This window comes from Rhinolophus ferrumequinum, chromosome 9 (assembly GCF_004115265.2).
Source record: "Rhinolophus ferrumequinum isolate MPI-CBG mRhiFer1 chromosome 9, mRhiFer1_v1.p, whole genome shotgun sequence".
Taxonomy (NCBI): Eukaryota; Metazoa; Chordata; class Mammalia; order Chiroptera; family Rhinolophidae; genus Rhinolophus; species Rhinolophus ferrumequinum.
Genome location: NC_046292.1, coordinates 58,734,209 through 58,748,640, shown reverse-complemented (window position 1 = coordinate 58,748,640; position 14,432 = coordinate 58,734,209).

Below are 14,432 nucleotides of genomic sequence, written 5' to 3'. Positions count from 1 at the left end.
TCTTTCTTCTATTTACAGAAGTCCTTTTAGTATTTCTTGCAATGCTGGCTTGGTGGTAATAAATTCCTTTAGCTTATTTTTTTCTGGAAAGCTCTTTATCTCTCCATCAACTTTAAATGATAGCCTTGCTGGATAAAGCAATCTAGGTTGTAGGCCTTTGTTTTCCATCACTTTGAGTATCTCCTGCCACTCCCTCCTGGCCTTCAATGTTTCTGTAGAAAAATCATTTGATAGTCTTATGGGAGTTCCCTTGTATGTAACCCTCCGTCTTTCTCTTGCTGCTTTTAGGATTCTCTCTTTGTCTTTAAGCTTTGCCATTTTAACTATAATGTGTCTTGGTGTGGACCTGTTTGGGTTAATCCTGGTTGGAACTCTCTGCACTTCCTGGACTTGTATGTTGGTTTCCTTCATCAGGTTGGGGAAGTTTTCAGACATTATTACTTCAAATATGTTCTCAATCCCTTGCTTGCTCTCTTCACCTTCTGGTATTCCTATGATGCGCATGTTGTTGCGCTTGATGTTATCCCAGAGGTCTCTTAGGCCATCTTCATTGTTTTTTATTCTTTTTTCTTTTTGTTGTTCCGTTTGGGTGATCTCTGCTACCTTGTCTTCTAAGTCGCTGATTCGATCCTCTGCTTCATCTAGCCTGCTGGTAATTCCTTCAAGTGAGTTCTTAATTTCGGTAATTGTGTTCTTTAGTTCCAACTGGTTTTTCGTTATGATTTCTACATCCTTCTTTATGTTTTCTCTAAGCTCGTTTGTTATGATTTCTACATCCTTCTTTATGTCTTCTCTAAGCTCCTTAAACATTCTTATCACCAGTGTTCTGAACTCTGTCTCTGAGAGGTTGGTTACGTCTGCTTCATTTGGTTCCAGTTGTGGAAGCTTCTTCTGTTCTTTTATTTGGGACGTGTATCTTTGTTTCCCCATTGTGGCTGACTGTGTTTATTTTGATATATTAGGTAGATCCCCTAGAGTTCTTAGTTCTTGCTAGGTTATCTTATGTAGTATGTGTCCTTTATATTTGACTCGCACCACGTCGTCCTCCTCTGCGTGTGCTCCAAAGGTGAGTCTAGTGTTGTGTATACTGTCCCGTTCAAGAAGATCTTTAATTGCTTCCCGCTAATGAGCAGGTGGGGTCACCTCCTGGGCTGACCTGCCGTGAGACTTGGCTCTGCCCCCCGCAGGGCACTCTGCTGCGTGAGGGTTTATCACCCCAATGTGATTTGGCCTCTATGGGCTCCAGAGCCTGCCGAGAACCCCCTCTAGGTGTGTGACCTGCAGGTCAAACCCGGCTGCACTCCGATTTGGTCTGGAGTTGGCCCCCGGATATGCCGAGTTCCGTGCCACCCAAGCTGGGCCCCGGCAGGGAAGTCCCAGAACAAGGCAAATCACCAAGCACAGCAGCAACGACAACAGCAAAGAGAAAAAAAAAAAAAACAAAACAAACAAACAAAAAAAACAAACAGCCGATAACCCCCGCTCGACACAGGCAAAGATATCAAAGATACAAGACAAAGCAAAACAAAACCAAGCAAAGCAAAACAAAGCAAAACAAAAAGCAGCGACCGTCTCGGCCTGAGCCCACCAAGCAATGACCAGGTTGTCCTCTGCTGTACCAAAGAGCCCCCTGCTTATTGCGCAGGCAGAGCCGGTCACCTGGTGCTCAGAGAGACTTTGGGACTGCAGACTTAAAAGCGTGGGCCTGAGGGGTCTGGATGATAGTCTCCACAAAGTCAGTGCAGCTTCTGCCCTTGTCCGCACGTATGCACACCGGGAGGAGCACCACCAGTCCTTTGTCCAGAGCTCGTGAGTCCTAGGGCACTCCTTCAGTGTGTGTGTATGGGTGCGGGCGGGATATTTCTGATCTGCTGACCGCGCCTCACAAGCTGGGCCCCGGCAGGGCAGTTTCAGAACAAAGCAAATCACCAAGCACAACAGCAACAACAACAACAAAGAAAAATATCAAATACGTTCACATGCAAAACCACCTGATAACCCCACTCGACAGAGGCAAAGATATCAAAGATATAAAGACAAAGCAAAACAAGACAAAACAAAGCAATACAAAAAGCAGCGACAGTCTCGGCCTAAGCCCACCAAGCAACGTCTAGGTTGTTCTCTGCTGTACCAAGGAGCCCCCTGCTTATTGCGCAGGCAGAGCCGGTCACCTGGTGCCCAGAGAGACTTTGGGACTGCAGACTTAAAAGCGTGGGCCTGAGGGGTCTGGATGATAGTTTTTACAATGTCAATGCAGTTTCTGCCCTTGCCTGCACAAATGCACACTGAGAGTGGCACCACCAGATACGTGACCAAAACTTTTGAGTCTTAAGGCACCTCTTCAGTGTGTGTGTGTGAGTGCGGGCGGGAGATTTCTGATCTGCTGAAAGCCCAGAGCTGCACCTGCCTCACTGCTGATCTCCGGGTGTGTCTCGGCAGCTGCACCCACCCCACCCTAGGCAAGCCAGGAAGGGTGGGGGCTGGAGATGGAGGGGTCTTCACTCTCCTAGCCCAGCCGTGCGTCGCCCTCTTCCCGCAGGCCAGAAAAGGTGGTGGCTGGGGGTGGAGGCGTCTCTTCTCTCCTAGCGCAGCCAAAATCACGCACACTGCCCAGTCTGCCTGGGTCAGGGCTGCCCGTCAGGCTTCCCAAAGCGTGAGCGTTAGATACCACTCCTCGGTTCAGGGGCCGGTTTAAGTCTCTGGAAGGGCGGGGTAAGATTGGAAGAGCGAGGCGGGGGAGGGGCCTAGGTATGGAGACTGCGCCCCCCCGTCCGCCGCAGGGCGCGCCGCCTTCCCGGCGGGAGAAATCAGCCGTGGGACGCAGGGAAAGCGCCCACCCCCGGTCTCTGCGCTCTCTGCTCCGCCTTGGGCTCCTGTGCGCGCCCGGCACAGCGGGGCTGCACCGCGGTTTCCAGTCCCAGTCTCTGGAAGGGCGGGGTAGGATTGGAAGAGCAGGGGGGGAGGAGGGGCCCAGGTATGGAGACTGCGCCCCCCGACCGCCGCAGGGCGCGCCGCCTTCCCGGCTGGAGAAATCAGCCGCGGGACGCAGGGAAAGAGCCTACCCCCGGTCTCTGCGCTCTCCGCTCCGCCTGGGATCCTGTGCGTGCCCGGCTCCGTGGTTTTCGGTTTTCTCCCCCGCCAGCCGAGGCTCCGCTGGGGGCTGGGCTCTCCCGCCGCTGCCGGCCGGGCGCTCCCACGCCGCCCCTCCTCCTCCTCTCTTTGCTCCGTCCAGCCAGCGCACCCCCAAGAATTTCTTAGCTTCAAGCAATCCACGAATATCCCCACTATATTGTGTGGTGAGCGAAAATTTCCTCGATGGGTTATAGTTCCCGTTTGCAACAAGATCCGGAGGAGAACTCAGAAAGTGCGCCCTGCTGCCGCCATTCCTATGACGTCACCTCTATCCTTCTTTAAATTACAGTTGACATACAATATTATATTAGTTTCATGTGCAAGATAGTAATTAGACATTTATGTACCTTTTGAAATCATCACCCCAATAAGTTTAGTACCCATCTGACACCATACATGGGTATTACAATATAGACTATAGTCCTTATGTTTTTTTTCCTTAATTTGAAAGCAAGCATTACTAATGAAGAATGGTATTTGCTATAATCTATAGATCATTTTATGGAGAAATGACACGTTTATATCACTTGAGTCATTTAAATTTTCTATAAAGACTTCTATTATAATTTCATAATATTTTCCATAGAGGTCTTCCAAATTGTATTATATATTCCAAGGTACCTTGTGTTTTTTCTTGATATGTTTCTAAAATTTCTAAAATCAGCAGGTCATAACAGAAATGGGAATGGTTTTGTGGTCTGTTCCATAAATGTGGTAATGGCACAAATTTGTTTGCTTTATCCCCTGCTCTTTTAAGATAGGTGCTCTTTCAGGAAGCATCTTCATCACTAATGTAAAGAAATTTGTGGCAGGCAGCTCATTCAAGGCAACTAACATACTCAATTTTCTACAATGGATCCAATTCATTTTTCATAGGTGTGTCTGCATACATACACATGTACATGTGCAAGTACACACACACACACATATATATGAATATAAAAACTACATATATATGTATATATATAGTTTTTCTTCGTTTAATAATCTCTCCTTCTAGACTGTGAACTTCAGAAAGCAACAATCTTCTCTGTCTTAGTCGTTCACAAGGTCTTTATTCATTTACCATTCAAATTTAATGGATGTATTTATTGGATAATAGGTTTAATCCTTCAGTGAATATTTATTGTTTGTTATATGCCAGTACTGTCTAACATGCTGTGGGGCCAACAGTAAAGAATTCATATTAGACCAAAGTCTCCACTTTTATGGATTTATAGTCCATCAGGAAAGAATGTAAAGAGATATATCTATATATCTAAATATAAGCAGAATGACAATCAAGTTCAAGAACTTGTTGCAACAATGTTGCTAACCTTTTTTGATATCAGAGGGATTATTCATTATAAATTTGTACCAACTGGACTAATAGTTAACTAAGTTTACTAATTGAAAGTGCTGTAAAGGCTGCATGGAAAACTTAGACGACCTGAACTTTTCGCCAAAAATTCATGGCTCTTTCTTCACAACAAAGCACCAGCTCACACTGCGCTGTCTGTGAGGGAGTTTTTAGCTAGTAAACAAATAACTGTATTCGAACACCCTCCCTATTCACCTGATCTGGCCCCCAATCACTTCGACTAATTTCTTTCCATGAGGATAAAGAAAATATTGAAAAGATGACATTTTGATGACTTTCAGGACGTCAAGGGTAATATGACGACAGCTCTGATGACCATTCCAGAAAAAGAGTTCCCAAATTGCTTTGAAGGGTGGACTAGGCACAAGTGTAGGTGCATAGTTTCCCAAGGGGAACACTTCAAATGTGACCATAGTGATATTCAGCAATGAGGTAGGTATGTAGCACTTTTTCTAGGATGAGTTCTTGAACTTAATTGTCAGACTGCATATATCTATATCTATACAGAATTACAATACATATTTTCTCAGATGGCAGTAAATGCCGTGGAGAAAAATAAAGAATAAAATGGGGGGAAAGAAGTAATAAATTTAATATTATGGTTTTAAAGTAGTCAGGAAAAGTCTCATTTAAAGAGTAACATTTCAGCAAATACCTGCAGTGCAAAAGCAACATGTCAATGCTGAGCAGGTGACTAAGACAAATCCATGTGAAAAGTAGGAGAAAAGCATTGTGAGATGGGGGACTTGTAAGAATAGATTCCCCAAAGAAGCCAGCATTAATGGAGTTGAATGGGGGAGCAGTATGGAGGAACTATAGGAGGGGAAGTTAGAGAGGTAAAAATGAGCCCAAATTATATATGGCTCTGCAGGGCAGTGGAAGAAATTTTGCTTCAATTCTGAATGAATATAGGTTGTCATTAGATGGTTTTGAGCAGAGTAATGTCATGATACAAGTTGCATTTTTAAAGATCACTCTAACTGCTGTATTGAGTACAGATTGTATGAGGGCCAAAGATGAGAATAGAAAGTCCAGTTAAGAGATGTACAGAGACACACAGGAGAGGGATGGGGATGGCTTGGACCAGAGTCAAGGTGGTGGTGGTAGTGAAATGTAAAAGGATTCTAAATAAATTCTCAAGGTAGAGCTCACAGAATGTGCTGACGAATTAGACGTTGGGTATAAGAGAGAACAGTCAAGAGTTATTTCAGGGCTTGTGTCTCAAGTAACAGGATGGAATTATCCTTAACTTAAATATGGAAGTAGACAGTTTGTTAATGTGTTGTTTGGGGTAGAAGAGGAGGAGATGGGAAGTTTAATTTTGGAAACTGTTTGAGACAGTCTAATGGCACATCCAATTAAGTAGTTCTAGGTGATAGGGATATAGTTGAAGCATGACAGTAGAAACAGTGCAGACATAGCTTCATCAGGCTTCATCTTGTTCACTGTTAAACCCGCATTACCTTGCATAGTGCATTGTTCTTAGGTGCTCAATAAATATTCAAGATGTGAAGGAAAACATGTCTTGTTATGAACATCTGAAATCGTGTTGTGATTTGCCTCTATGGGAGCTGTTTAGCAAGCATACTTGAGGATAAGGCCAGAAATTTCCTCAGAATGCAATTCCAGATCTATTCGTTTTTGAACTCTACTCCACTGAGTAACTTGCTTCCTGTAACATGTTTGATTTGAACAGTGATATCTATGTGAGTCAACTAGAATGTTAGTCAGAAAATAGACCTCTAGATAAGTAAACATGTTAAGAAGAACAGTTTAGTTTTATCTATAGGCTACCAGGTCATTTTGTGTAAAACAGTAACTGATTTTTCCATAACTGATATTCGGATGTTTTTCTGACAAATTGGCCAAGATGTTTGGCAACTTCTTGAGACCACTCCTGAAAAGAGGAAGTTTGTTTTCCTGTTGTTCTGACAGGAAGAGGTGGTTCTCCTTCGTCAAAATACAGAAACAAATTGCTGAACACAAGCTAAAAAGGATGAGTAAGTTAGTATATGGTACTCTTTAAAGTTATATGTTTCTATATACCAAGTTAGGTGTGTGTTTGTGCATATGTGTCCACATACTGAGTTTGCAATGCTAAAATATCTCATATGGGTTGCTGGCAAACCAGTTTTAAAATACTAATTTGACAGGTGAAACCATGGGCTATGTATGAGATGGGATCCAGACACTGCCACTCACCAATAGATGATATTGGACACATTTTATTCTGGGTAAGCTTCAGATAGTCATTCCTAAAATGCTAATGCATGTTTAACTTATGGAGTTACCTCAAAATGTACACGAATTTATATACACAAAATGCTTTAAAGTGGCTGGTATATAACAAATGCTTACCACATATCAATTATTAGTAATACTTTTATATATTAAAATTGGTATCTTTCTGTTCTTTGCTTAAAATTATGCCATACTAATCTTCCATGTCATTGAATATTCTCTATAAGCAGCACTTAAAATAGTGTTTGTGATACTTACGGTGTACAGTTATTCGAGTACGTGGGGCTGTTTTTAAGAATACACTCGTCTGTTTTGTTAGCATTATGCCATGATGTTGACAATTTAAAAATCTGAAATCTGTACCATTATTTTATTCAGGTGATGTTCAGTGACTCTCTTATATAATTAATTTGAAAACACAAGTCAATTTCTAATCGATAAACCTAGCCAGTTCTGTGCCAGTGAGTCTACATAGGCAAATATTTTGTGATATTGCAAATCTTCTTTTGTAAGGACGACTCTTACTCTACTTCAAAAGCATTCCAAATAAATGGAATACAAACATAGCAGTATTAAAACTGCTATATAGGTAAGTCTGCATCAAAACTTCCATTTGTCTATGATAAAATTACAGAAAATGAAAAACCAGACAACTGTTCTTTGTTATATGTATACATATAATTATTATATCCTATGCTCCATATATATATATATATGGCTTGCCATCAATAAAATGTTTGCAGAGCCAGGGGAAATAAAAAAAAGAAGAAAAACCTAAACTCTTATTTTAAATGGTCTCTTCAAAGTTATCAACTAAGGGATGTATTATTTAAAGAAAGATTTGGAATAACATATATGGAATTATGTTATAGCCTGTCTCGGCATCATTGTCTTGACTAATGTCAGAAAAAGCTTCTTCAGCAGCAGGTAATAATCTACATACAAAAATACTCATTAATGAACACTGATGATATTGACACTTTTTTTAAGATAGTGCTTTTTTAAAAAAGATCAAATATCATTTTGCTTTAAATATTTAATAATTAAATCTATTTTTCACTTTATATTATTTTTGGTTTACTGAACATACTTCATTATGTCAATTTTTATTTGAATTTAAAACATTTTTTAGATAAAAGAATAGCACTGATATCAGCATTTTGGAATTAGCCAAAAATGAAAACAAAACACCAAACTAACCATGTTGCCTTACTATCACTATCACTAATTATGTACGTGTATATCATATAACATTGACTGGTTGTGACATAGTTCCCTTATTTCCTTTTTGTTGAGTTTTTAAATTGTTTTCAATATTTGAATACTATAATTAAAGTAGCTGTAATTACTTTGGTGCATAAAACGTGTCAAAATTTAGGGATGTTTTTGTTTTTTTTTTTAGTATATACGTAGAGACTAGGAACTACTGAGTCAAAAGGTGAGAATACTTTTAAGGCTGTTGATAAATGCTGAAAATTCCTCTCCAAATCAGCTTAGATATTTGATTTTGTTTTGTTCAGTTTGTTTAACTAATTAATCAATTAACAGCTTCACAGAATTGCAGTATGAGACCACTTGTGTCAAGGCATTCTTAGGCATTAGGCATTACTGCTGTAACAATATCTACATGATAGATTTTCACAGTGTATGGCAATGAGTGAGCATAGGATTTGACTCAAAATTACATATAGATAACAGCACAAGACAGGGCTTGTCCCTGATGGAGCTTACTGTCTAATGTGGGGCATTCTATATGAATAGCCTTACTGAGGCAGGCAACGTAAGAGTCAAAACAGATAAATAAAATCAAAGGGACATGGAGAATGAAGAAATTAAATTCCATAAACAATTGTAAATCACAGAGCAAATGGTGTTCCTCATCACTAATGTGCACTCAAAATGTGAAAAGATTTTTAGACTATTCTTATTTTCTTCCTTAATTAACCATTATATTGAATCTGTATTTTATTTATAACTGAACTATGCACATAAAACTTTTCTTCATGTTTTCCCCCAAATCATTGTTGATCAATCTTATCAATATCATCAAATTTGTAAGATTAAATGAATTGTTTTTTAAAAAGTTTATTTATGATTATGCAAAATAAATTTTGATATACTCATATAGCAAAAAATTCCATGTTCTTGATAAAATTACAGAGACTTCTCATAAAGATCAAAATATTCTCTACGTTTTATCCTTCTATGAAAAACCACCAATATCAGTAAGCTAACATTATCAAATAATTGCATTTGAAAGTAAAACCAGAACTGACAATTTTACTAATAAAGCTATTAGTTCTAAGGATTTCACTTAAGATGTCAACTACCTAGAAACCAAAAGACTTTATCAAAAAGCCACATTTGCTTCACTCAAAGCCTGGGATTGTGTTTACAAAAACACCATGTGATAGTTATAAATTACTAAAAATTTCCATGATCACTGATAGCATCCTGGGATGCTTTTATGTTATGCTTGTAAATACGCTTATTTTTTAATGACCATCTTCGTAATATATCTAAGTAACCGTGTCAACTCTCTAGAAATGTTTCAGTAACTATTTGATTGAAAAAGTCCTTGTAGAATTCTTTGAAATTTTGAAGGTTTGCCATTATTTTTAATAAAATAAACAAAGCATTCAGAAGATGGAGTCATGAGCATTTAAACACTTGGATTTGGGCTTGCTTCACTAAGGTGTTTTCATGTAGCATTTATATTTTCATCAGGGATGATCTCTTCAATTTAATTTATAATGTGAGAATCTATTATAATAAGTTCAATATGCTCAAAGCATTTGAACAGACATCCAATATTAAAGCTATTATCTCATAATAAATTTTGAGATTTTATTTGCCCTAATTTTGTTTTAATCCCTAGATTCAATAAATAAATGAAAAAATATGAAAATAAAGATTCTAATTTTGATATTGTTGTACTTATGTATGAAAAGCAGTTACAGTTTCAAAAATTTAACATACATGTGTTTATCTAGAAATATACATATATAGTAAGTCCTTACTTAATGTCATCTATAGGTTCTTGGAAACTGACTTTATGTGAAACAACATGTAAGGAAACTATTAATAATTATACCATAGGCTAATTGATATAAATAAGACTTAATTTTCTGTGGCATATTTCTGGTCACAAAAACAGCACCTTCTACACTTCCAACATTAAACATTGAAATAAACAGGAACTCTACGTACACTTAAGAAAGATTAATAAAAACAAGAAAGATAATTCTTTTCCAACTGCTTATTCTAGGTCAGGGTCTCAGGTTGCCAGAGCCTTTTTGGGCAGCTCAGGGCACAAGGCAGGACCAACCCTAAACAGGATGCCCTTCCATCGCAGGGTATACTCACACACCCACAACACTCAGACCTGGACAATATAAACACACCAATTCACCCAACTGCACATCTTAGGGATGTGGGAGGAAACCGGAATCCCAAAGAAAACTCACGCAGACATGGAAGAATGTGCAAACTCCACACAGACAGTAGCCCCATACAGAATTGATTTTTGTCCCCCTCACCTACATAACAAAAGGACGTTGAATGAAACATTATTCGAGGAACTGCAGTATGCACAAACAAGGTGTGATTAAAAATTACAGTGAATACTGCTGCCAAGTGCCATCCAACGGAAAAGCAGAGATCTTCAATCTGGGAGCAGCATTTTCAACCTTAGTAAGTGTGTGACAAGTTTCAACTTGTTCAGTGCAGTAGGTTGGGTGTGAACTACAGTTCAGAGAAGGTGTTTTAATGTGTGCCATAAATCATCCTCCATCATGACAATACTCCGTGTCAGGTATTCCTTCTGGTATACGGCAATTTCTGTCAAATAAAAAAATTACAGTGTGTCTTCATCCACCTTATTCATTGGACCTGGCACTGTGCAACTACCTTCTGGCTCTTCCCCAAAGTCAAAATGACCATGAAAAGTAAACGTTTTGAATCGATTCAGGACTTCCAGGCAGCCACAACAGTGTAATCAAAGATACTCATGAAAGAGGACGTCCAGAACTGCTTCAGAAAGTGGCAAGAATGATGGGATAAGTGTTTTCGAAGCAAGGGGGAATATTTTGAGGGGACTAATGCCACTGCATCTTTTACTGTAATTTTTTTTTCATTTAAACACTTACCATATTTTTTAATCACACTGTGTACATACACATAGACATGCACACTCATGGATAATGTATATACTCTGACAATTAAGTTCGAGAACTCATCCTAGAAAAAGTGCTACAAAGCTCATTGCTGAATATCACTACAGTCACCTTCAAAGTACTCCCTTTGGGAAGCTATGCACCGATGCCAGCACCCAGTCCACCTTTCAAAGCTATTTTGGAACTCTTTTTCTAGAATGTCATCCTATTACACTTGGAGTCCTGAATGTCATCAAAATGTCTTCCTTTCAATATTTCCTTTATCTTCAGGAAAAGAAAGAAGTCATTGGGGGCCAGATCGGGCTAGTAGGAGGATGTTTGAATACAGTTATTTGTTTACTGGCTCAAAAATCCCTCACAGACAGTGCCGTGTGAGCTGGTGCATTGTCGTGATGCAAGAGGCATGAATCGTTAGTGAAAAGTTCAGGTCGTCTAACTTTTTCATGCAGCCTTTCCAGCACTTTCAAATAGTACACATGGTTGACTGTTTATTTAATTGGTACAAATCCATAATGAATAATTCCTCTGATATCAAAAAAGGTTAGCAACATCATTGCAACAAGTTTGGGAACTTAATTCTCAGACCTTGTATATTTTCATGTGTGTGAGTGTGTGTGAGTGTGTGTGTGTGTGTGTGTGTGTGTGTGTGTGTGTTTATGTGTATTTAATTCCCTAAGCTATAGTTCAGTGTCATGTGGTAGCGTCGTCTTATCCTAATGTCCCTACTTCCTGCCTGTGCATCTGTTTTCCTTTGCTGACAATCTCTGGTCATTACCTGGTCAAGAACAAATTAGGTCAATGCTAGGCATTATGTTGGTACAAAGAGTACATTCGCAGACTGCCATGGTAACCATGCTTTTGTCCAAATGTATAACAACCGTGTCCTCGTCTCCAGCTCTCTCAATTCTAGATCATTGATAGTTCAGAAAATATTGTCAGTTGGGATTAGATTTACCTATGTTTAAGAGTAAACCTCAAAACAACAATGGTTCAATCAAGGTAAGAGGTTATTTGTCTCACATTAAAGAAAGCTAGGGGTGGCCCATTCTGGGACGTGGCACTGGATCTGCTGTCTGTCCTCAAAGAGGACTCTAGTTTATCACTTCACCAAAGGAAGCTGCAGCTCTTTCTCCTAGCCCAAGACTGCTGCTAGTGTTCTGGTTTTTACCACTGTGTCATAAGTAGCAGATGGAAGAAGCAGGAAGAAAAAATTAGTCTATTTAAACATTTCCAAAAGTGAAATTCAAAGCTTGTGCTCATACCTCAAAGGCCAAAACTTAGTCTCAGTAGGCCCAGATGCAAGATAGACTAGAAAATGCAATTTTTATTTTAGTAGGCCAACTTCACGGCTTCAAGTACAGATGAAAAAAATATGCATATGTTTGGAAGCAGCCAGCAATCCCTGCCATACCCTCATGGAAAGCAATATTCTTTGTACTATTGATAATTAGTTCTATTGATAATTAGTTCTTTTTGTTAAGGTTTTGGCTTATCATTGCTTAACTCTAGAATTACTGAGGTCAGGAATATGCCATGCCAACTTTTATGCTATGAGGCGCAGGACTGCCTGAAAGTTACTCTGAGGATTCATTTTGGTTACTTAAGATAGCTTGGATTAAGGATTTGCTTTCCATCAGCAGGAAGTTTTTCTTTCCTACCTCAACCACCCACAGGAAGAGTTGTAACCTCCCAAGGGCCTAATAGTCAAACCAATGTTAGGCAGCTGGTATATAAAGCTAAATTTGTAGGCTCCCAGGAGTCTGCTGCCCTCTGAAAAAGCCATTTTCTTAGAATTGTGCTATAAGAACGGAGAACAGAGGACTGAGTCCCCTTCACTGGACTTCAAACCCACAAGGTGTGTCCAGTAAAGCACCCATCCAGATAAATTCACAATCCCAAGGTCAGCAATAGAAGAGAAGGCACAGGCCCTCCAGTCTTCCCATCATGCCCAGGGGAGGGCTGCTGGTTGAGGTTTTGCTATACATGAAGCACACATGATGTGTCTTCTCATGGAGAAGCTTTCCCGTTTAATGGGGTGAGTATGAGATCAATTTCTCAGTTGTAGAGGAAGAAATTGTCAGTTGATAATTGTGTTGATAAGTGCCAGGATCTAAATTTTGACATCAGTTGTTGACAAGATTCCTCTGAGAAAGTACCTCCCACGTTGGGGTCTCGTAGGAAGTCAGGTTTGGCAAAACCCCTCGTAATGAAGAAAGCAGGGAGGCGTCTTCAAATCTCAGCTGGTTCACTGTCCAGAAAACCTACAGTTAGACCCTACCTTCATTTGGGGATGTTTCTAAATGTTACAATTTTGCATCTTCAGACTGTCACACAGAATATGCCATAGAACAGACACTCAGTAACAATGGGTGGAGAATAAACGAATAAATAGAGGATATCTGATGCTACACCTAAAAGCAACATTGAGCAATTATATTAATACTTGAATTATTTGCTTCTTTCTTTAAATGAAAAAAAAAGTCATCTTTATATAGATTAATTACCCTGTCAGTGTGTGTTTTCTCATGAAAGACCAAACCTTTCTATAGCTACTAAGGGAAATGCAGAGTGAGCTCTACTGGAATAATGCTAAGTGCCTTTGTCTTAGGATTTACTCATCAGATGGAAGCTTTATCTACTTTATTTTTTGCAATCTGATTCCAATTACCTAATTAGAATAGTTTTCCTTTATCATAAATGTTTGGTTTTTTTTCTTTTTCTTTTTTTTTTTTTTAATGCATTATAAAACAGAGGCCATTTCAACTGTTTTGAAGGCACATGTAAAAGCAGGAAGGTCAAGGATGGACTGTGCTGTGCTTCCTGTTCTGAGATAGATTATCAGGCCAGGTACATGAAGCAATGCCTTTGGCTTCCGAAGATAAAGAAGTCTGACATCCCTTGGGCATACAAAGTCACTGGAAGCCAATGCGGATATGATTGTAGAAGTGATAAATGTGAAATGGAGTACAGTTTTCCAGATAAAGCAGAGCACTTCGAAATTATTTTCTATTCCATTGTTCCTAGTGTCTTAGTTAATTATTACACTTGTTATGCAGACTATTGCTTTTTTGGATAATAATATTTGGAGATGCTTCAGTACTAGAGTGATTTGATACTCTAATAACAGATTTTTAGGTTGAGAGTTAGATAATATACATTAAAAGTTACATCCAGGCAAATTATCTTACCATATACATACTTCTTCAGTGCTATGTAGCAATCAACATGAACCAGGAGGTTACTATTTAAAGATTCTGATAAAACAGTTAAAGTTCTTCTGGCATATTATCTCTCAGTAACTTTTTCCACAGTGTAAATATAAGGTTAAATTCAAGAATAGCTCTTTTTTTTAGAATCGAACACTTTATAATGACAGAGGTACAAAATTAATCCATTTTGTTGACAGCTTTATAAGTCTTTTGGAAAAAAAAAAGAAAGAAAAAGAGAAGATGAGATTTAGCCATTCTATTGACAGGATAGTAGGGAAATGGAACAAAATTGGTATATTTACAGGACAAACTCTA